Source organism: Bos indicus x Bos taurus, chromosome 6 (genome assembly GCF_003369695.1).
Source record: "Bos indicus x Bos taurus breed Angus x Brahman F1 hybrid chromosome 6, Bos_hybrid_MaternalHap_v2.0, whole genome shotgun sequence".
In the NCBI taxonomy this organism is placed as follows: Eukaryota; Metazoa; Chordata; class Mammalia; order Artiodactyla; family Bovidae; genus Bos; species Bos indicus x Bos taurus.
Window position 1 is genome coordinate 91,779,308 of NC_040081.1, and position 21,915 is coordinate 91,801,222.

Below are 21,915 nucleotides of genomic sequence, written 5' to 3' on the forward strand. Positions count from 1 at the left end.
GACAACCCAAATGTCAACTAACAAATGGATGGGTAAACAAATGGTACATCCACACAATAGAAGACTGCTTGATAATAAAAATCAATGTGTATGTTGACGCACACTCTGTGGATTTAAAAAACAAGCTGAATGAAGAAGCCAGACACCAACAAATAGGTACTTCATGATTCCTTTTATGTGACCTCTTAGAAAACTATAGTGACAGAAAAGAGAGCAACAATTACTTGTGTCTGGGTGGATGTGGATAATAAACAGGCATGAGGAAACTTTTGGGAGTGATAGAAATATACCATACCTTGATTGGAATAGCTTCATTGGGTGGTAGATACACAGATGAATATATATCATACTATACATTAAAATAGATATTAAAGCTGATTTTTAAAATCACTGCAAAAATAGGCTTACAAAATCCTAAAATATAAAGTTGAAGGAATCTTTCATATTGTACAGACATAAAATATGAGAAAATTTAAAGATGAATCTAGAAGATTCTTATCATCCTAGTCAATGGGAAATGGAGGTTCCCTACAATGGCAAAGTAGAGACACGTGAACTCACCTCCTTCTGCGGGCACACCAAAACTACAACTACTTACACAACAACTATCTATGAGAATGATCTGAAGACTAGCAGATAAGATTTTCCGTAACTAATGATATAAAGAAGGATACACAACAAAATGGGTAGGAGAGGCAGAGATGTGAGACACACACCCCAGGGCTGATGTCCCAGACAGAGGAGGAATATTACAACTCCAACAAAACAAATGTTGACGAGGGTGTGGAGAAAAGGGAACCTTAGTGCACTGTTAGTGGAAATGCAAATTGGTGCACTCACTATGGAAAACAATATGGAGGTTTCTCAGAAAATTAAAAATAGAACTACCATATGATCCAGCAATTTCACTTTCAGGTACCATTACGAAATAAGTCAGAGAGAGAGAGAGAGAAATACCATTCAATCTCACTTATATATGGAATCCAAAAACAAACACAAAAAACAAAAACAGACTCATAGACACAGAGAATGTATGGATGTTTGCCAGACAGAAGGAGGGTCCAGGGTTGGGAGAAATAGGTGAAGGGAATTAAGACATATAAGCTTCTGGTTATAAAATAAGTAAGCCACAAGGATGTAATACACAGTTTACAGAATATGGTCAATAATATTACAATACCTTTGTATGAGCAAAGAGGGTTATTAGATTTATTGTGTTGATTTTCTTAATGAAAGCAAATGTCAAATCACTATGTAGTATGCCTGAAGCTAACATAATGTTGTATGTCAACTACATTTCAAATTTTTAAGAAAAGGGAAATCAAAGAAAGAAATTTTAAAAACATGATTTTCCTGCATATTAGGAAGACACAAATCTTTAGTCTGAAATGTTGATTTATCCATTGAATCCATTTATTACTTGACTCCCATATAGCTCCATTTTTAATGGAGAAACGATGATGCTTCTGATCTCTGGGCATCATATTAACTCAGAGCCTGTCCAGTGGTCCTCTTTCATAAGGTACATTTGTTTATGTAGTGACCTGGAAAGATTAGGGGAATCATCACTGCGTGCACTTGTCATGGTGTTGCAAAATTGTTAGTATCTGACCTCTTTAGCTTTTGGGTTCCAGGCCTAAAAAATGGTTCAGACCTGGAAACTGGGTGATGGATCATGACTACACTGGAGAAACTGCTGTCAACCTTGCAACAAGTCAGCCTTGACTTCTATTGATTATACAGTTTGAGTACTTGTAGTCAGACACGACTGAAGTGACTTAGCAGCAGCGGCAGTGCCGAGGACCAGCCCCGGTCCTGGGCTGATCCAGGGTATTCGAAGGGGAGACGGCGTCGGCGACCTATTCAAATGGTAATTAGAGATATAAAGAGTAATAGAATGAGGATAGCTCAGTAGGAAAATTCAGTGGAGAAAAGAGGCTGAGTAGCTTGGTTTACGCAGAAAATCAATATAACCCGTGACACCAGGTTAGCTCTGACCACGGAGGCCGCAGGCGCCCTCTCGAATAGCGGAAGGTGCCCCACCTTAGACACCTTCTCGAGTGGGTCTTAGAAGCCCAGGCAAATAAGTGGTCGCAGAGGATATCCACGCTCAGATGGAGACTTCAGCCGGAAGTTAAGGAGAAGAATGACATGGGGAGACCAAGCATTGGTGAGCAAGGCCCATAGCTTTATTTTTAACAGGGGCTTTTATACCCTAAGTTACACATAGAGGATAATAGGGGATGCAAAGTCAGCAGTCTTTGATTCTTATCAAAAACCAGGGTTTCTTTCCTGCAAATTTACCGTATACAAATGGTTTAGGTGATTTACATTATCTTCTGGCCAGAAGGCCTACTAACATTTTATGACTCTTGACAAGGACTTATCAACAAAGACTTATTTTCTCTAAGAGTAATTATTTTAAGGTTTGGCGCCATCTTCTGAAGATAAAATTGCATTCCTATAGGGCGGATGTGTAATGGGTTTACAGCAAAGAAAAGAATTTATTACCTTAAGGGTCTAAAGTTACTAACACCAAGGCCACTACTTATTTTTTCTACATACCAACTATTAATTAATACATATTCAAGGATACAATTCAGGGGATGTGAAAAACTTGGCAACAAGCATTGGCTCATCAATGAAATCCTTTACTAGTTTATTCTGACAGTTTCTAACTCAATGAGAGGCTCTTAAACTATTTGAATATCTTAAGCTTCCCGTGCCTCCTGAGGCTGGGAGACTGTAAACAATCGTATGCATAGCTGTAGGAGTCCGGGTAAACTTGTCAGGCGAGTTAGAGAGCCATCTGAGGGGTTTGGATTTAAACACTCCTAATTGCCCAGGAACTTTATTAATTGGAGCTGTAAGTTAACTCTTTGACAGAGAGAGCGAGATGGTGGTAGGGGACAGCCCCCAGTAAAGTCAGAGGTGAGAGCACAAAGCAATAAAGTAGGCAGACTCTGGTTTTTTGGGGGAAAATGCTCGAGAATATCCGGGCGGACTCCTGAGGCTCGATCCCGCCTTTGCGTATGCCGAGCCTCCTTCCTCATGACCTTTGTCACGAGCAGAATGCCTCACTGGCTCCCGGCATCTCCCCCTTTTTTATTTCTTAAAACAGCCAGATGTAGCTCAGTCGCGAGCCTCTGAATGCTCTGCCGAAGAATCCTGACAATACAAGGAAGAATGATTATTAGAAGCAAAATTAAAACAGCCATCGTAGCATAGCCAAGGAAGGTAGACAGAATATTTTTTCCTGAAATGTAGTTAGAGAAAGTATGGAAGAAATCATTTGCTGTTCCAGCGGCAGTAAAATCTAATCGGGAGTGTTTCAGGGTTGCTATTTGATTGTGAAGTTTCCCTAAGTCTAAGCCAATGTCAGAGCTGTTCCAGATACCTGAAATATGGTTTTTAATCTTTTCCCATTCAAAATCTGTCTCATTTACTTTCAGGGGTGTTACACATATCCACCGGTAGTCAGCATGACAGGACAATGCCATTTTCACCTTTAAAGCCTGCAATTCAGTCCCAATATGTATTACTGCTTCCTCTAGGGCATCTACCCTCATCTCTAATTTTCTGTCTATAGCTTCCTGTGTTTCCAATGCTAAAGAAACATTTTTGGACATATAATCAACATATTGAGCAGTATGTACTTGTTGAGTCAATGATATTGCTGCCACAGTAACAGAAGTAATTGCACTTATCAAAGCTGCTATTCCCAAGATAAGTAAGCCCACAAACCGTTGTGTTCGCATTAAATCCTGCAGTTGTTGCAATACAGCCAAACTGTAATTATCATCCCAATAAGAATCCACAGACACAGGTATCATGAGATAGGGTGGGCGTTTCAACACAACAAAAGAACAAACATTATGTTGGGGGTTCAAACAAGATGAAAGCATACATTGTTCACAAGTTACTATATTAGGTCCACCTGAATAATTCATGTATACATTTAGTCTTTTGGAGTCATTAGTAAAGAGAAAAACATAAGGTGAGGGTACACAAGCTAAAACAGAATAAGTAGAATTGCTATTTGGACGGAGTAAGGAAATGGGAGCAGTGGCAGCAAGGGCCCTCCAAATTTCTGGCTGCCAAAAGGTTCTGTTCTTAGTGGTATAAGACAATATAGGTGAAACAAATCGATTATTATGCCATCTAGTAATGCTTAATGGCTAAGAAACCAATTCTTTCTTCCAATTATAAAATCTGCTGGGAAAGTCATCAAGGGGCAATGGGCTCCTATCTAGGTCTGAGTTACTCCAATCTTGAATCATGTAATTCCCTCCTCCCGGTATTCTATAATCAGCTCTTAAACGATAAGTACAAGATTTCCAAATCGGATACCCTGTACGATCATCTATAGTGTTCCATACGGCATCTGAAGGCTCGGTATTATAACAACTTGGATATCCAGGAGGGGGTCTATGGATTATAAGTTCGTGGGGATCAAGGGCCCCGGGCATACGAGCCTGTAAAACCCAAAGCGCTAGACGCCCTTTGTGTTCAATACCTGAGGCTGGAGAATGAGTCAGAACTGCCTTTTTAGAGGCTCCGACACATCCTTCTTTAGGGGGAATAATAAAGCTTTCTATATCACTGGGGAAGTTGAAACAAACAGGAAGATCATCTGCTAATCCCTTGAAGGTAAAATTGAAATTAATAGGATATCCGTCTGTGGTATAGGAAGTATATGACCCTCCCAGTAACTGAGGCTGGTTTGTGTGGACCCATAGCGGGTCACTGTTCAGGTAACTACTTGAAGGGTTGGAGGATCTGGGAAGTAAGCCCAATACTTTTCAGGAGTGGGGGAGGAGGAGCTTACCTGGCAAGATAATAAGGCAAGCATAGCAATAAACATCTTCTCAGGGGAGGTTGGAGAGCCCTGCAAAGAGGTTATTCCCCGTGCCTGATGGCAGAGTGTTTTTATTTGTCCCCAAGTAGGTATGGAGGCATTCCGGGTCGCCTGAGTCAGGCGGCCTGACCCCCTTTTGTGAGGCAAAGGATCGGGGGGAGCAATATCCTGTATGTGAAGTTGAGACATCTGTTTGGTGGGCGGATCCATTCCCTGCTCATCCGGGATCCCCGATGTCAGTTGCTCCGACGTCAGTGGTGTTTCCCGTGCTGGTGGGGGGAGCGAAGGCAGAGGAGGCCCTTTCCTCTTTCGGGGTCGCGGCGGCCGTGGAACCCGGTATCCGAGAGGCTGAGACATGGCGAATCAATCTATCTGGAACCCAAATTGGAGAATCTGCGTCCTGTGGAAAAATACAAGCATATCCTCGACCGCTGGTTAACAATGGGTCGGGACCTTTCCATTGTCCGGAAAGGAGGTCCTTCCATTTAACTAATGGTTTTACATTCAATTGCTCCGGGCACCAATGGCGAAGCATTGCAGTCATTCCAGCTGAATCAGTATTTAAGATATTTATTACAAAAAGAGCATGTTGCAAGAGATGATGGGGAGAACTATATTTAAACTCCCCTTCTTTTAGTTTTTGAATTTGTGTTTTAACGTTTGATGTGCTCTTTCCACAATGGCTTGTCCTTGTGGATTATAAGGGATGCCTGTATTATGTTTAATTTGAAACTTTAGACAAAATTCCTGAAAAGACTTAGATGTGTAAGCAGGAGCATTATCAGTTTTCAAGGCTTTTGGCAGACCCATATATGAAACACAAGTAAAGAGATGTTGTATTACGTCTTTAACTGCTTCCCCTGTGCGAGCAGTTGCAACAATAACATGAGAAAAGGTGTCTACTGTTACATGAACAAAAGACAATTTTGCAAATGAAGAGATGTGAGTTACATCCATCTGCCAGAGTGCATTAGGTTTAAGACCGCGAGGGTTAACTCCCATAGGTAAACTATTTATAGTAGTGGGACAATGAGAACAGGAACGAACAATCTCCCGAGCAGATTCTCGAGGAATCTGAAATTGATATCTTAGCGCAGTAGCATTTTGATGGTGGAGTGAATGGGAAGCTCAGGCTTCTTCAAAAGCAGGAGCCACTGTGACCTTAGTTAGTGAATCTGCCAGGTCATTTAAGGCACTTAAAGGTCCAGGCAATCCAGAATGAGCCCGAATGTGGCCAATAAAATATGCTCGGCTTCGTTTCCAAATTTGCTGCTGCAGTTTAGTTAACAAGTGAAATATTGCAGTTTTGTTCTCGGGTAGAACCGCAGTCTCAATGTGTGGAAACAGCCTGACCACATACTGAGAATCAGAATAAAGGTTAAATTCCTCCTCTGCAAACATAACAAAAGCCTCTATAACAGCTGTGAGTTCAGCTCTCTGGGCTGAAGTCTCCTGAGTATGTAAAACTTTACGCTGATCTTTTGTAAATATAGAAGCTCTGCCATTAGCAGACCGTCAGTAAAAACCATTTGAGCATCTGAGATGGGAGAGTATTTACACCTAACAGGGAAAATAACCGGGTGTTTAGACATAAAATTTAGCAAAACATGTCAAGGTAAATGATGCAGAATTTGGCCAAAATAATTTCCGATAGCAATCTGCCAATCCTCATCAAACATTAGAAGAGCATCAAGTTGTTCTTTATTATATGGAATTACAATTTCTGCTGGTTCTTTACCAAACAATTCAATGCTACGTTTTCTCCCTTTCAATATCAGTGTAGCTATCAGTCCTGGATAAGAGGCCACTACTTTTTTAGCCTGGGCGGGGAGATGGACCCATTCTAGGGGGCCGTTTTGCCATAAAACTCCCGTAGGTGGTGTTGGAGTAGCCAGGCAGAGGAATTGCCAATTTGTTTGTAAATTAACTCTTTTTACATAGCTATCAGATAAAGCTGCTTCCACTTTTTCTAAGGCCTCCTGAGCCTCAGCAGTTAATTGTCTCTTAGAAGTTGGATCAGGATCCCCGCGTAAAATGTTAAAAAGAGGCTTTAATTCAGCAGTGGTTAATTTTAAATAAGGTCTGATCCAATTAATGTCGCCTAAAAGTTTTTGATAATCATTTAAAGTAACAAGGTGATCTTTTCTCAATTTTAATGGGGCATGAGTCACAGTTTCTGAATTGATAACCCGTCCTAAGTAAGTTATGGGCGGATTGACTTGAATTTTCTCTGGGGCAATTTTTAAGCCTCTGTCTGTTAATGCCTGGGTCAAATCTTGGAGGACAGTTTGTAAATGAGCTCTATCAGGGTGAGCTATTAAAATATCATCCATATAGTGAATCATATACAGTTGTTCATATTTAGCCCTAATATCTTCTATAGCTGCATTAACAAATTTTTGACATAGAGTAGGGCTGTTTTTCATTCCCTGGGGCAACACTTTCCATTGAAACCTTAAATGAGGCTGCTTAAAATTTTCTGCTGGTAAACTAAAGGTAAATCGCTTTTTATCCTCAGCATTTAAGGGGATGGTGAAAAAACAGTCTTGTAAATCAATTACAATAATATTATATCCTTCTGGGACGGCTACTGGGGAAGGAAGCCCAGGTTGTAAGGCCCCCATGTCTTCCATAGTGGCATTAATAGCTCTTAAATCTTGTAAAAGTCGCCACTTGCCAGATTTTTTCTTAATAACAAAAATAGGAGTATTCCAGGGGCTATTGGAGGGCTCAATATGTCCCAGTGCTAGTTGTTCAGAAATTAACGCTTTGGCTGCCAGTAGTTTTTCTTTAGTCAGAGGCCATTGTTCTACCCACACCGGGTCCTGAGATTTCCAGGTAATGGGGTCGGCAGCAAAAACAATGGCCTCCATCAAAAATTTGGATACCCCAATCCAGCACGGAACTTTAGAGGAGCAGGGCAAATTGGCTCAGTTATTCCTGTCTGCTGTTTACCTAAACCTTTTGAAGGGTCATAGCCCATTTGTAGCATTTGAAAAGTTACTTTATCATCAGGGCTAAAAAGTAACATGCCCATTTGAGACAGCACATCTCTCCCCCACAGCGAGAAGGGCAGCGAAGGAATCATATACGGTTGGAATGTTCCACGGGTATCCTCAAATTGCCAGTCTAAAATTTTTGCACTTTGGGCTACTGCAGGAGCTCTCCCGATGCCCACTAAGTTATTTGCAGTAGTGTGTGTGGGCCAGGAATTGGGCCAGTCTTTCCCAGAAATACAGGAAACATCTGCTCCTGTGTCTAATAGCCCTTCAATAGACTTGCCACTGACAAGAATAGATTTCATAGGACGCTTTTTAGTAATTTCTGTTATCCAAAAAACCATGTCACTAGACCCAAATCCTTTGTCTTGTCTTTCATTTTGGATGGCTGTTTGCCCAATTGCATTATGATAAGGCAAGAGTAAAAGTTGGGCTATTCTCTGTCCTTGATGTATTTGGAAAGTTTTAGTTGGGGGTGAAATCATTATCTGAATTTCTCCTGTATAATCTGAGTCAATTACTCCAGGAATAATTGTAAGACCTTGTATAGCTAAGGAACTTCTGCCTAGTATAATTCCTACCAGGCCTGTCGGTAACGGACCTTTAACTCCTGTAGGGATTTTTATAGTGGGGCTATCTGGTGTTAATATTGTTGAGGTGGTGGAACTGAGGTCCAGTCCTGTGCTGCCTGGGGTTGCTCTGATGAGCTCTGCGACGGAACGAAGGGGATGAATGGGTTCAGTGAGTCTGCCCCAATCGTTGTCGGGGCCTGGGGCTGGCCCCTCAACCCGTTTCCCGACTGCTGGTCGGGGCCTAAAAGTGCTCCATTTCTGTGGAGTCTTGACCTGCAGTCCCTTGCCCAGTGATATCCTTTCTGGCAGCGAGGGCAAAGAGACCTAGCATTCATGGGCGGGGGGGCAGGGTTTTGCGGAGCAGACACAGCTGGTTGGGCCGGATTAGGTAGATAAGAACCGGGTGTTCTTTGAGGGCAATAACGAGAAGTGTGTCCCTCCTGGCCACAGGAAAAACAAGTTTTAGGGAATGCATTCTTGCTTTGGTTATTGGGATCACTTTGTGATGGCTTATTCTTGTTAGTAAAAAAGGACTGGACTGCCTGCTGGTAAGAATTCCCTGTTATTGCTGCAGCTATCGCAACACCCTGTAGCATTGACGGTCCTACATCTGCACACTGTTTCATACAATCAATTAAAGATCCAGTTCTTCTAAGAGGGCGCAATATAGCCTGGCAGGTAGAATTAGCATTTTCAAAGGCCAAGTGTTTTGTTAACAGTTTAGCTGCCTCAGAATCAGAAATTATTCTCTGGACAGCTTCTGAGAGTCGTGAGACAAAGTCTTCAAATGGCTCTTCTGACTTTTGTTTAATATCAGATAGAGCGGCACCTGATGCCGTACCATCGGGTAATGAGCGCCAGGCAGTAAAGGCACAATCAGCCACCTGTTGTATAGCAGTTCTATCTAATTTCATCTGTTCGTCATACGAGGGGTAGTCGGCCTGACCAAGTAATATAGGTTCAGTGATATGTGTAAAGTCTCCATTTTGGTTAGAAAAAGCATATATACGAGCGAGATCATCATATTCAGATTTCCAAAGTATAAAATATCCTCCGGACAGGCAGGCCCTAGCAATTGATTTCCATTCTCGAGGTGTTAAGCATTGACCTGCTAAATTTTCTACTAGCTGCATCGTATGTGGGGCTTTAGGCCCATATGAAATACATGCATTTTTAAGTTCTTTTACCAATTGAAAAGAAACAGGCTCCCAGTCGATAGCCTTTTGTTCTCTTTCATCATTGTCAAAAATTAAAGGGAAACAAGCCTGAAGCGGGGGATCGAATTTCTCGCCAGGGGCAGAAGAGGCCCATCTCCGTGGGATCGATTTTGGAATTTTCCCACTTCGATAGGGAGCTGGCAGCAATAATGTGGGTTTAATAGGACCTGTACGGCTTGGTATGGGAGGTGGTATGGGGGGAGGTGGCAATGGCATAGGTTCTATATTCTCTGTTCTGTACTCTGGAGCTCTTTGAACTGTTTGGTATGCAGAAGTTACATATGGATTAACTGGGAAGGTCTCTTGGGAGTCCCTGGGGGCATATAGCCTGATGGGAGACGTTTCCCTTAAACTCTTTGGAGCTGATGGCCTGACAGGGGAAGTTTCTCTTAGGCCTTTTGGGGCATCTTTGTTTAAGAGATGCCGATCTTCATCGGAGTGATATTTAGCTGTTATCTCGTCTAAATTCTCTCTTCCTTTTGGGGAAGGCTGATCTTGTTTCTCATCCCTATCTTTAAGTTGTTCCTGAGTAGTCATGGCTGCTAACATTTTTCTTAGTTGCCAATAGTCAGGCGGGTCTTCGTTTTTCTCATTTTCTACAGGTTTAACTACAATTTCGACTTCATTTTCCTCTTTAAAGGTTACTTTTTTAGATTCAGGGGTAGGTTTAACTACAGCATTTTCTTCACTATCCCTTTTAAGATGTACTTTTTCTGAATCTGGGACAGGGTCTAAGACATCTCTAATAATATTCCATAAGGAAAAGGCATCATTAGGCACCTTTTCTGAGCCATGTTCTGCATGGTAAGTTTTTAGCTGTTTTCCTACTTTCTCCCAGACATCTAAGTTAACAGAGCCTTCGTCTGGAAACCAGGGACAGTGCTCTTGTACAAAGGAAAAAAATGATTGAATGGCAGATTTTTTAACTTTAATTCCTCTTTTACCTAATAACTGTAAAATTACTCCTATAAAGAGCTGTCTTTCATTTGATTCAGTATTACCCATGTCAGAAAATTAAGTATAGTAAAAGATTTTGCTTTTAGCTATCAAAAGATTAGGCCTTTTTTGTCAGCCTTTTTAGAAATCGTTTTTTCTCTCTAATTCTTCAACACTTTCAACACTTCCCACTCCTCTCTCCCTGTCTATTCTACAGGGGGGTCTGCAGCACCCTAAGTGGGGTCCTATCCGTCCCGAAAACTCAACACTGGGGGAATGGGGTTGGGGATTTACCTTCGAAACGCCTGTATCGGGCGCCACCTGCTGAGGACCAGCCCCCGCTGATCCAGGGTATTCGAAGGGGAGACGGCGTCGGCGACCTATTCAAATGGTAATTAGAGATATAAAGAGTAATAGAATGAGGATAGCTCAGTAGGAAAATTCAGTGGAGAAAAGAGGCTGAGTAGCTTGGTTTACGCAGAAAATCAATATAACCCATGACACCAGGTTAGCTCTGACCACGGAGGCCGCAGGCGCCCTCTCGAATAGCGGAAGGTGCCCCACCTTAGACACCTTCTCGAGTGGGTCTTAGAAGCCCAGGCAAATAAGTGGTCGCAGAGGATATCCACGCTCAGATGGAGACTTCAGCCGGAAGTTAAGGAGAAGAATGACATGGGGAGACCAAGCATTGGTGAGCAAGGCCCATAGCTTTATTTTTAACAGGGGCTTTTATACCCTAAGTTACACATAGAGGATAATAGGGGATGCAAAGTCAGCAGTCTTTGATTCTTATCAAAAACCAGGGTTTCTTTCCTGCAAATTTACCGTATACAAATGGTTTAGGTGATTTACATCATCTTCTGGCCAGAAGGCCTACTAACATTTTATGACTCTTGACAAGGACTTATCAACAAAGACTTATTTTCTCTAAGAGTAATTATTTTAAGGTTTGGCGCCATCTTCCGAAGATAAAATTGCATTCCTATAGGGCGGATGTGTAATGGGTTTACAACAAAGGAAAGAATTTATTACCTTAAGGGTCTAAAGTTACTAACACCAAGGCCACTACTTATTTTTTCTACATACCAACTATTAATTAATACATATTCAAGGATACAATTCAGGGGATGTGAAAAACTTGGCAACAAGCATTGGCTCATCAATGAAATCCTTTACTAGTTTATTCTGACAGTTTCTAACTCTCTGAGAGGCTCTTAAGCTATTTGAATATCTTAAGCTTCCCGTGCCTCTTGAGGCTGGGAGAATGTAAACAATCGTATGCATAGCTGTAGGAGTCCGGGTAAACTTGTCAGGCGAGTTAGAGAGCCATCTGAGGGGTTTGGAGTTAAACACTCCTAATTGCCCAGGAACTTTATTAATTGGAGCTGTAAGTTAACTCTTTGACAGAGAGAGCGAGATGGTGGTAGGGGACAGCCCCCAGTAAAGTCAGAGGTGAGAGCACAAAGCAATAAAGTAGGCAGACTCTGGTTTTTTGGGGGAAAATGCTCGAGAATATCCAGGCGGACTCCTGAGGCTCGATCCCGCCTTTGCGTATGCCGAGCCTCCTTCCTCATGACCTTTGTCACGAGCGGAATGCCTCACCGGCTCCCGGCACGGTAGGACTATGTAAGTTGCCCCTCTTTCCCCCCAGGGATACAGTTTTCCTTTTTGGCCATGCCCCATGGCTTGTGGGCTATTAGTTCCCTGATTAGGGATAGAACCATGCCCCCCACAGTTGGAGGGCGGAGTAGGCTTTAGATGGTGAAGTGCCACCACCGGTCCTCCACAGTGAGCACGTGGGAGTTGGAGATGTCCTATTATCAGTGAGCATAATAATTCTGTAATGGCATTTCCAGCATTACATACTGTACCCACTCTGGCATTTGTAGTTCTCTCAGCCTTTTATTTTATTTGTCTACCAGCTTCCATGACAACTCTGGTATTTCTTTGCCCACTCAGTGTGAGCTATTATTTTTTTTCACGCTTTTCAGAGCTACCCTAGGATAGTGTTTGCACCATCTCATGCTATTCCTTGCCATAATTTTAAATCACATATCCTAGAAGAGTCTCTCCAATTGATAAACTCTGGGTTCAAGCAATATTCCAGCATCCACTGAAACCAACCTCATCTATAATCTTCCAGTTTCATGTTTATAGGACTTCCCTGGTGGCTCAGATGGTAAAGCGTCTGCCTACAATGTGGGAGACATGGGTTGAATCCCTGGGTCAGGAAGATCTCTTGGAGAAGGAAATGGCAACCCACTCCAGTATTCTTGCCTGGAAAATCCCATGGATGGAGGAACCTGGTAGGCTATGGTCCATGGGGTCGCAGAGTTGGACACTACTGAGTGACTTCACTTTCTTTCACTTTTCATGTTTATACAAGATGACTACATCCTGCAGATCCTTTGAGATATAGTCCCTTTCCTCCCTTCTCGTGCCCGGCATGCCTCTGGCTGTGTTGGCTGCAGCCTATAGTTGTAGACCTAGTGGCCAAGCGGGTCAGGAGGGCCAGATCCTGAGGTGCTGTCTTGTAAGGAAAAAGCTTCTGCATCATTTTTGAAAAAGAGAAGGTGCTAACCATGGCTAGGGATGAGCATACTACTTCTGTAGGGCTCCTGGGACTCTGGAGTTGAGATTGGGAGGGGGGAGTGTATCAGTCCAATGCATTTGCCCATCCCACACGTCAGGGTCTTATTTTCACTCAAGCAGGGCCCTGACCAGGGCATAGCAGATCTGCCTTGGTTGAGAATTTAACCTCTATTGAAATTTGGCTACTCTGATGAACTAGCCAGTTCCAGGGTCTTGTCTTCAACTTTCTCAGCTCTTCTGTTAAAAGACATTAGAGCTTCTCTATATGAGAAACTCTCCCTTTCATCCCGAGTTTATCTTTTTTCCAAAGCCTCAACAGTTAGAAAAGTCACCCACTTCTATTGTCTTTAAAATCAGTATTTCCCTCATATTTCTCCAATGGTGGAAACTGGTACCAGCTAATGTATTTTCTTGTGTCAGTATATCAACCAAATTCATTAGCTGTGATCATCTTGATACCTACACTCCCACCTCGTATGTAACCAAGAGCTACATACCCTCCAGTTATCACCAGCAGTGCACCCTGTCATAGGTTGATTTTCCAGCAAGCAGACTCTAAGATGGAGATGACCGTACAGGAGGTTTATTAGGGAGAGCCCTTTGGTGCATCACTTGTGGAAGGGAAGGAAACAGAATTGGGAAGGAAACAGAATTGGGAAGAAGGAGGAACTGAGATGTGATGCCATCTAAATGAAGCTTCAGTCAACCCTGTGGAAATTTCTGAAGATAGACTCATGCTTCAGGGTTCTTCACAGTTGCTCAGCTTACTTCCCTGCACCAATAGCCACTGGATACGGACCACCCAAGAACAGGGTGTGACTGTGAGCAAGGTGGCTTTCCTTGGCTAGAAGGAACCCCTAGTGTGGTGGGGCAATACCATCTTTATTCCTGAGGATTTGGGCAGCACATCTAGCAGCCATTCACCCACCGTTTTCTTCTATGGAAGGATTAAAATGTATGTGGGCAGGGAGGGGGTGTGTGCACGCACGTGATTGATGAATAAACTGAAGCCATGTGCTTCTAGGTATCTCGGTACTCCAGTCTTTGTGACCCCCTTCACCTCCTAGAACTTCCTGGTCATAAGCACTGCTGTGACCGCAATGGACATGACTTTAGTGACTTAAGCACAGCACACAGCTGTGACCACAATGAGGTTTCTTTCTTCTTTTTAAAAAACTTTTGCTGGCCTGTTTCCTCTCTGCTTTGGTTATGCTGCTTCTGCTGCTGCTGCTGCTAAGTCGCTTCAGTCGTGTCCGACTCTGTGCGACCCCATAGACGGCAGCCCATGTTACGTACTATTAAAAATATGATTTTTCATACACTGAATATAAACCAGGCCCTGTGCTCAGGAATACACATGTACGACCTCTCACAAATTATCTCATTTAATGATCATTACAATCCTATTTAGAAACATGAAATCATCATTTTATGGATAAGAAAGAAGATGCAGAGTGAACAGTGTTTCCAAGCCACACAGCTACTTCTTACTGAAATCAGGGTGTCAACCAAGATCTGACTCCAATGTTCACATTCTTAGTGTGATACACCTATTGGCCACTTGTTTCTTGACCTCTGCCTGCCTCAGCTGAAGGTCAGTAAGTGCATTGTGGGCTGCAGTTCAAAAGTAAGCCCTGTTACTGACATCATCGATTCCTAAACAATGCCTTGAGGCACATTTTCTAAAACCATTTTGTTAGTTATGACCATTTCCCTATGCATTCCCATTTTGAACCCAAGACTCACCTGTCCTCTGAAGCCTCAGTTGAAATCCCCCTTCCAACTGTACTTTTCCTAGGTATTCCAGACCAAAATACCCTTCCTGTGCCTAACAAAACTCTCCTACTTAGGAGAACTATCTATTCACATTTTTACTGCTTAGTTTTTGCGTGGGTATCTCTGTTCCCCTCAACAGATTATAAACATCACACACATTCTCGTACATAACTACACCACATAATGGATGGTACATAGGAGACATCTCAAAGCACACTGCATTAATTTTGGATTAGTGTCATGGATTGCTTAGAAATAGGCCTTTGGGCTTTCTTCCTTTTCCTCATTCTCTAATAATGATGCAATTTTTTTCCCTTAAGTTTCCCATAACACTGAAATCCTTATCTATCCTATATATTTTTCATTCTGCACTTCCTCTCTTGTGTAACACTGCCCTGGGAACCCCAGTTAAGTTTATAGTGGTGATTAACCCAGCTGGTTATGTTTCATATAAGGCTAACAGCTGTCACAAACACAATCAAACTTTTTCTTCTTTTTTTTGCTATGATGAAACTCAAAGGATTCAGAGAAAACATTTTGCAGTTTACTACATATAGTGATTAAAAAGAACTTTTAGAATGGTTTAAAATCTTACTGCATAAGCTATGGTCCATGGAACAGCAGTATCCGTATCACCTGGAAGCTTGCTAGAAATACAGAACCCCATGCCCTATCCAAGTATGCTGAATCAAACTCTCCAGTTTAACAAGATTTTCAAGTAAATGCTATGAATGTATTAGTTTGAAAAACACTCGTTTAAAAACAATTTAATGACAACTCTCGATAGAAATGGTTATGTCTGATGCTTCATACATTTCTAATCACCCAGATCACCCTAAAGGTAGGTTAGTGGTGATATTTCTATTTTATAAATGAAAAACAGGCTTGTGTGCTAACTTACTCCATGTCATTCTGCATCTAATTAGTAGTGCTGATCTTGGCACCCAAAGCTGTCTGCTTTCCAATTTTCTCTTGCAATGTAGACTCGCCTTCCAACTTAATATTGAGTATGTAGCAGATGCTGCCAGCATCTGCCTGTCCCTGAGACCTTTCCCATCCCGGAGTGCCCTGGCTGCATCTAGCCCAGACCCCCTCAGCAATTCTCAATCAGTGACTGATGGGCGTTGAGTTTAAAGGCCCTCAGGTGAGATAATTCGGTGGTCCATGGTATCTCATTGGTAAATCATTGGATGTGATTCATTTCTAATCAATCGCTGGGATAGCTGGCTTAATTAACTTTTTTGGGGCTGCCTTCTCTTCCCTCTTTTGCTGCCTCTCCCAATAAACTATTGATAATTAAATCCTTATCTCAGGAGAGGGAGATAAGGATTTAATCTGCCTCTGGGGGGAGTCACCATTAAGAGCAGTAGTGTCAGCTCAGTTCCTATGAGGCTGTCTCTCATAGCACAGTGAAAAAAGTACTGACAATGAACAGCCAACCTCTTCATAAATAACGAGCAAATAACACCTTTAAGAATAGTGAGATCATGTTCTGACACCGGGGCCAGCTGAAGATGAGATTCTGGGGTGTTCATTGAAATGAAATGTCACGAGACAATCCAAGAAAAAGAGCTGAGCTCTTTCCCCAGCAGAGAGAAAACATCATTTTCTTAATTCTATAAGAATCTGTCATCTAGATCTTTAGATAAACTCTCTTGCCTCTTGTTTACAACTATTTTCTGTGGAAGGAATAAACAAGTGTTTTGTATACACACACACATATATAATATCTATATGCTTTCTGTCATTCAAGCTTTCATGCATAAAAATCAGGGAAGTCTCATTGTGTAAACTGAATATCCCATCTGGACTGTGGCATAAACAAAATAAAGGCTTTCAAGATGGTGGCGTTTGTACTCAGGGTCTGCTTCACGGACATGCAACAGAAGGGCCCTGCACTTGATTTAATTCTCTGCGGTCATTGCCTTCAAATCCTTAATTATTGTGAACAAGCCACCCCAGGCTCCCCCTTGGCACTGGGTCCTGAAATTGTTTAATACAAGTTTAATGATACAAGAAAAAGAAGTCCAGCTCAAAGAACTACTGTTCCTGGTGAATTTAAGGTTCTTGCCTCTATGTAAAAGAATTTGGAGACAAGCAGGGAGATTAAGAAAGTAAAGTGAGAATTTATTTAAGCAAGGATACGGTGTCAGAGGGCGAGCAGGCAGAAGAGGTGAGGAACAGCTGCTCCAGGCTTCTTTGGCAAGCTGGTCGTGAGAAGTGTACAAATGAAGGGGTGGAATATTCCCCGGGGAAGGAGGAGATGGGGGATTGTATTCCCTGATTTTCATCCCAGCTCCATCATCCCAAGGGGATGAGAGATTTTCATCCTCATTTAATTTAGATCAGAAGTATCATGGCATCAGTGCCTGATGGGTACTTCTTAGCTGCAAGGGTAAATTTACTGTAATGAGAGCATAATGAGCAACAGGATACACTCATGAGTCAAGAGGATCCCACCTTTCTTCACCTTTCTTTTCTGCTTCCAGGAAAATTATCACCCAAAATGTGTGGTTTCCTGTCAGTCTGGAGGTTCCTGCTTTTCCTTGTCTGCCCATGGACCCTGGCTGTGACACTATAAAGGTTGAATAACAAAGTATCTTTGGGGAAATCTAGAACCAACAAGGGCTTCCCTAGTGGCTCAGTGGGTAAAGAATCTGCCTGTGATACAGGACATGTAGGTTCAATCCCTGTGTTGGGAAGATCCCCTGAAGGAGGAAATGGCAACCCACTCTGGTATTCTTGCCTGGAAAACCCCATGGACAGAGTCCAAAGGGTCACAAAGAGTCAGACACGACTAAGCACACAGGCGCTATAGAACCAACAAAAGCTGGAGTTGCTCGAAGTTTCTGGGAGTCGTCATTAAAGATTTGCTGCACAGAGAGCAGGAAGAAAGCAGTGGCCCTTGATGAGCTCTGATGCTTCTCAAACTGATGCATGCATGGGAATACACACAGCTGTGACTGCTGCAACCACACGTTTGGCTTGAAGCCAGCAAGGAAGGTCAGGTGACCCAGAAAATTAGGAGCAAAAGAAACAAGCCATGTGAGCTACTTTTTCTGCATCATGCAGGCAAATGAACTGCGCTCCTAAAGGTATTGAGGCAGGAGGTAGATTTTCTAATTGAGGCAGGAGGTAGATGGGCCCCCCAGGGTTCATCTCCTGTGAGTTGAAACTCCAACATGAGAGAATAGCAGAACAATTAGGGCAAGGAGGCTGGGCCCTGTCCAGACCACATATTTCTCGTTCATGAAGTCAGGAGCCCTCTGACCACACATGTGCAGAAAGGCTTCTTGGAGGCCACAGAAGAGTTCTGTCAAGGGATGCTCTACCCAGATGCCTTTTCTGTAAAATCCATCTCGGCTAAGAGATGCGTGTGCATACATGGGAGGATCCTGAGATATACCAAACGTGGACTGTGAACCAGGTAAATCATAATGATTGACCAAAGGAATCCTAGAAGAAATACGCCTTAAAGTGATTCAAACCACCATGAGGGTGAGACTCAGGAACTCTCCCTCTTAGCCTGCCCGTGTATCTATCCACAAGTACTATACTCTTTTGCCTCCTAATAAATATTTTACTTGCCTCACTACTTTTCATCTTTGTGGAAATTCTTTTCTACAAAGCCAAAGGACCAGGGCCTTTGTCACTGACCACTGGTCAAGTGGCTACAATTTGGTGCTTTCACTGCTGTGACCTGGCCTCAACCTCTGGCTGGGAACCCAAGCCCCGCTCCAAGCCGTTGCAGGCTGAAGCCACCTAAGATCAATATCTAGCATTTACCAAACATTTACTCTGTGCCTGGCTCTGTTCCAAGGTTTTTACAGTCCTTGCCTTCTTTAATCCTTACAACAACCCTACAGACCATGTACTATTACTGTCCCTATAGTGAACCGTATTCTTGCCTGGGAAGAAATCCCATGGACAGAGGAGTCTGGCGGCCTACAATCTATGGGGTCGCAAAGAGTCAGACGTGACTGACTCAGCAACAACAAAGTGGCAAATTTAGGACAAATTGAGAGTGAATGCAGTGCTTATGCTCCAGCACCCAGCAAGTCCTAGAGCCCGGAGGCAGACTCAGAGCCTAAATTCCTAATTACAACAGAGAGCTCCCGTCCCCAGAGAAATAACTGACTCCGAGAGATGTGATGAGCAGAACCTGTGCTGAAAGGCCCCCAGTGGAGGAGGGGCAGGGGAAAGGCTGTGTGGCCGTGATGCAATCCTGCGCCCACAGTTCCGCATTCCCCAGAGTGGGGGAGGGGCAGCAGAAATGCAACAGCTCTAGACCGTGCGGAGCCTGTGTGGGGTTTTCCTGGGTCCATTCTGCTTTATAAGCATATTTTCCCTGGATTTTTACCAGGTTGCATCAGGTTGTCCGTGGGCTTCCAACTGTTGCGCTGAGTCTGCGTTTCAGCTGATGCGGCTCAAATGCCTTGGGGGCAGGGAGGAGGGTGGGGCTGGGCTCCTGCTGCCACCTGTGCAGCTGCACTTCCACCTGGCTTAAGCTTCCCTGGTAGCTCAGACCCTAAAGAATCAGCCTGCAATTCAGGAGACTCGGGTTCGATCCCTGGGTAAGGAAGATCCCCTGGAGAAGGGAATGCCAACCCACTCCAGTATTCTTGCCTGGAACATTCCATGGACAGAGAACCCTGAAGGGCTACAGTCCATGGGGGTCACAAAGAGTCAGACATGACTGAGCAACTAACATTATCACTATCAATCTAAATACAGGGATTGTGGGTGAAAATTTGTTTGCAAAAAGATCAAGTTCTGCAGCAAAAGATAAAAGTTTAAAAACCACTGTCGTAGCTGGACTGTCACTTCAAACACAACTCATGTTCAACCTGGGTCATTAGAGAGAATGTAATACTGGTGTTTGATGATTCTGGAGCTCTGGGCAGAACATATTTGAATCTTTCCTATGCCAAATGCTTGCTCACTAGCTGAGTTTGTTCCCAGCATAGTGGGAGAATAAGAGAGTAAGATGAAATGAGAGAATAGCATTGAAACATATATATTACCACATGTAAAACAGATAGCCAGTGGGGGTTCCATGCATGACACAGGGAACCCAAAGTCAGTGCTCTGTGACAACCTAGAGGGGTGGGATGGGGAGGGAGGTGGGAGTGGGGTTCATGAGGGAGGGGACTCATGTATACCTAATACCAATTCATGTTGATGTATGACAAAAACAATCACAATATTGTGAAGTGATTATCCTCTAATTAAAAATAAATAAATATATAAAAAAGAACAATGTAGATAAAAATCTCCATGATCTTGAAACTGAATAGAAAATAGCAGTATGAACAGGTGATGTATTTTATCTTAAAAACAAAATAAAATTCATATTCTCACCCTGCCTACTGGAAAAAAAGAAAAGAAAAAGAAACATTTCTCTTACTTGTTTGTACCAGGTCCTTCCAGAAAAAAAGAAAATCCTTACAGGGCCGACTCAGAAGGCTTTTCAGGAAAAAGTGGCTCTGACCTTCCATTCACACAGGAGCTGAAATGAATTGTCCCTTCCTCTAAAATGGCAACCCACTCCAGTGTTCTTGTCTGGAGAATCCCAGGGATGGGGGAGCCTGGTGGGCTGCTGTCTCTGGGGTCGCACAGAGTCGGACATGACTGGAGCGACTTAGCAGCAGCAGCAGCTGCTTTCTTACAGCACCAACAAATAAATATTTGACCATCTCGTCTGTGTAAGACACAAAGGAGTCTGTCTTCAAAGGACTCACAGTCTAGTATATAAGGGGAACTAAGTAATTCTCTGTACCTGTCCTGGCAGTTGTCACTTTCTAACTTGTGTTGGGGAATTAGAAGAAAGTGCTGATGGTCATAAGATGTGGGGAAACTGATGAAAGAATGGTACCCAGGTTTGGCCTTAGATAAATTATAGTCCACTAAGTGGATATGTATGTTTCTGAAGAGAAGATGAATCTCAGTGGTAAAAAAAAAAAAAAAAAAAAAATCTGCCTGCCATTGCAGGACACTTGGGTTCCATCTCTGAGTTGAGAAGATCCCTTGGAGTAGGGAATGGCAACCCACTTCAGTATTCTTGCCTGGGAAATTCCATGGACAGAAGAGCCTGGTGGGCTACAGTCCCTGGGGTTGCAAGGAGTCAAACACAACTGAGCACACACACACACACACACACACAGAGCTTCCAGTAAAATGAACAAAACCCACTAAACTTGAAAAGACTTCTGTGAGGATGGGAACGTGGTTTTTCAATATCTTCCTGGAAATCCTTCCTATCCCACATACTCTTCAACATCTGGGCCTATATGTCAAATTCATAGACCTTTGTTTATGATTCAGATGGACTTCTGCATAGTTCAGCTCAAGTTTGATGAAAGCCCACCTTTCTTATTGATATAGTTCTATTAAAATATGTGTCAGCAGTGTTTATGGAGAGCCAAAAGTGTGTGGCCATCTGGGTCAATCTAATTATTTACTAGAAAATGTACATTTAGAATTTCCTAGAACATCCAGGACTATAAATGTGTCTCCCTATCTCTTGTTTACCAGTCCATTCAGGGGATTAATAAGCACACCTGTTATAACGATGAACCACTGCACAAAACTGACTCACTAATTGGCAATGTAGCTTCAGATAATATAGACTGGAAAAGAGACCAAGTATAATGCAAAACATTGCTGTTTCTTTTTCCAATACCATACCTTCCCCCCACTTTAAAAACTTATTGTGAGAAAATAAAAATAACATAAAATTTACCATCATAACCTTCTAGAAAACTATAAAAATAAGTTCCTAGAATGTGAAATGTGAAAATCAAGGCCCTTGAAAGTTCTTCAATTTGTAGCTTTTGTTTTCCCCCTAGCACATAAAATACCCAAAACTATATCAGAGTCTTCTATTCCTCCATCTCCCAATCTTAGAGCATGTTTCCTCATTCCCCTTTATCCTAAATAAATCTCTTAGATGGCAGTGAATAAAA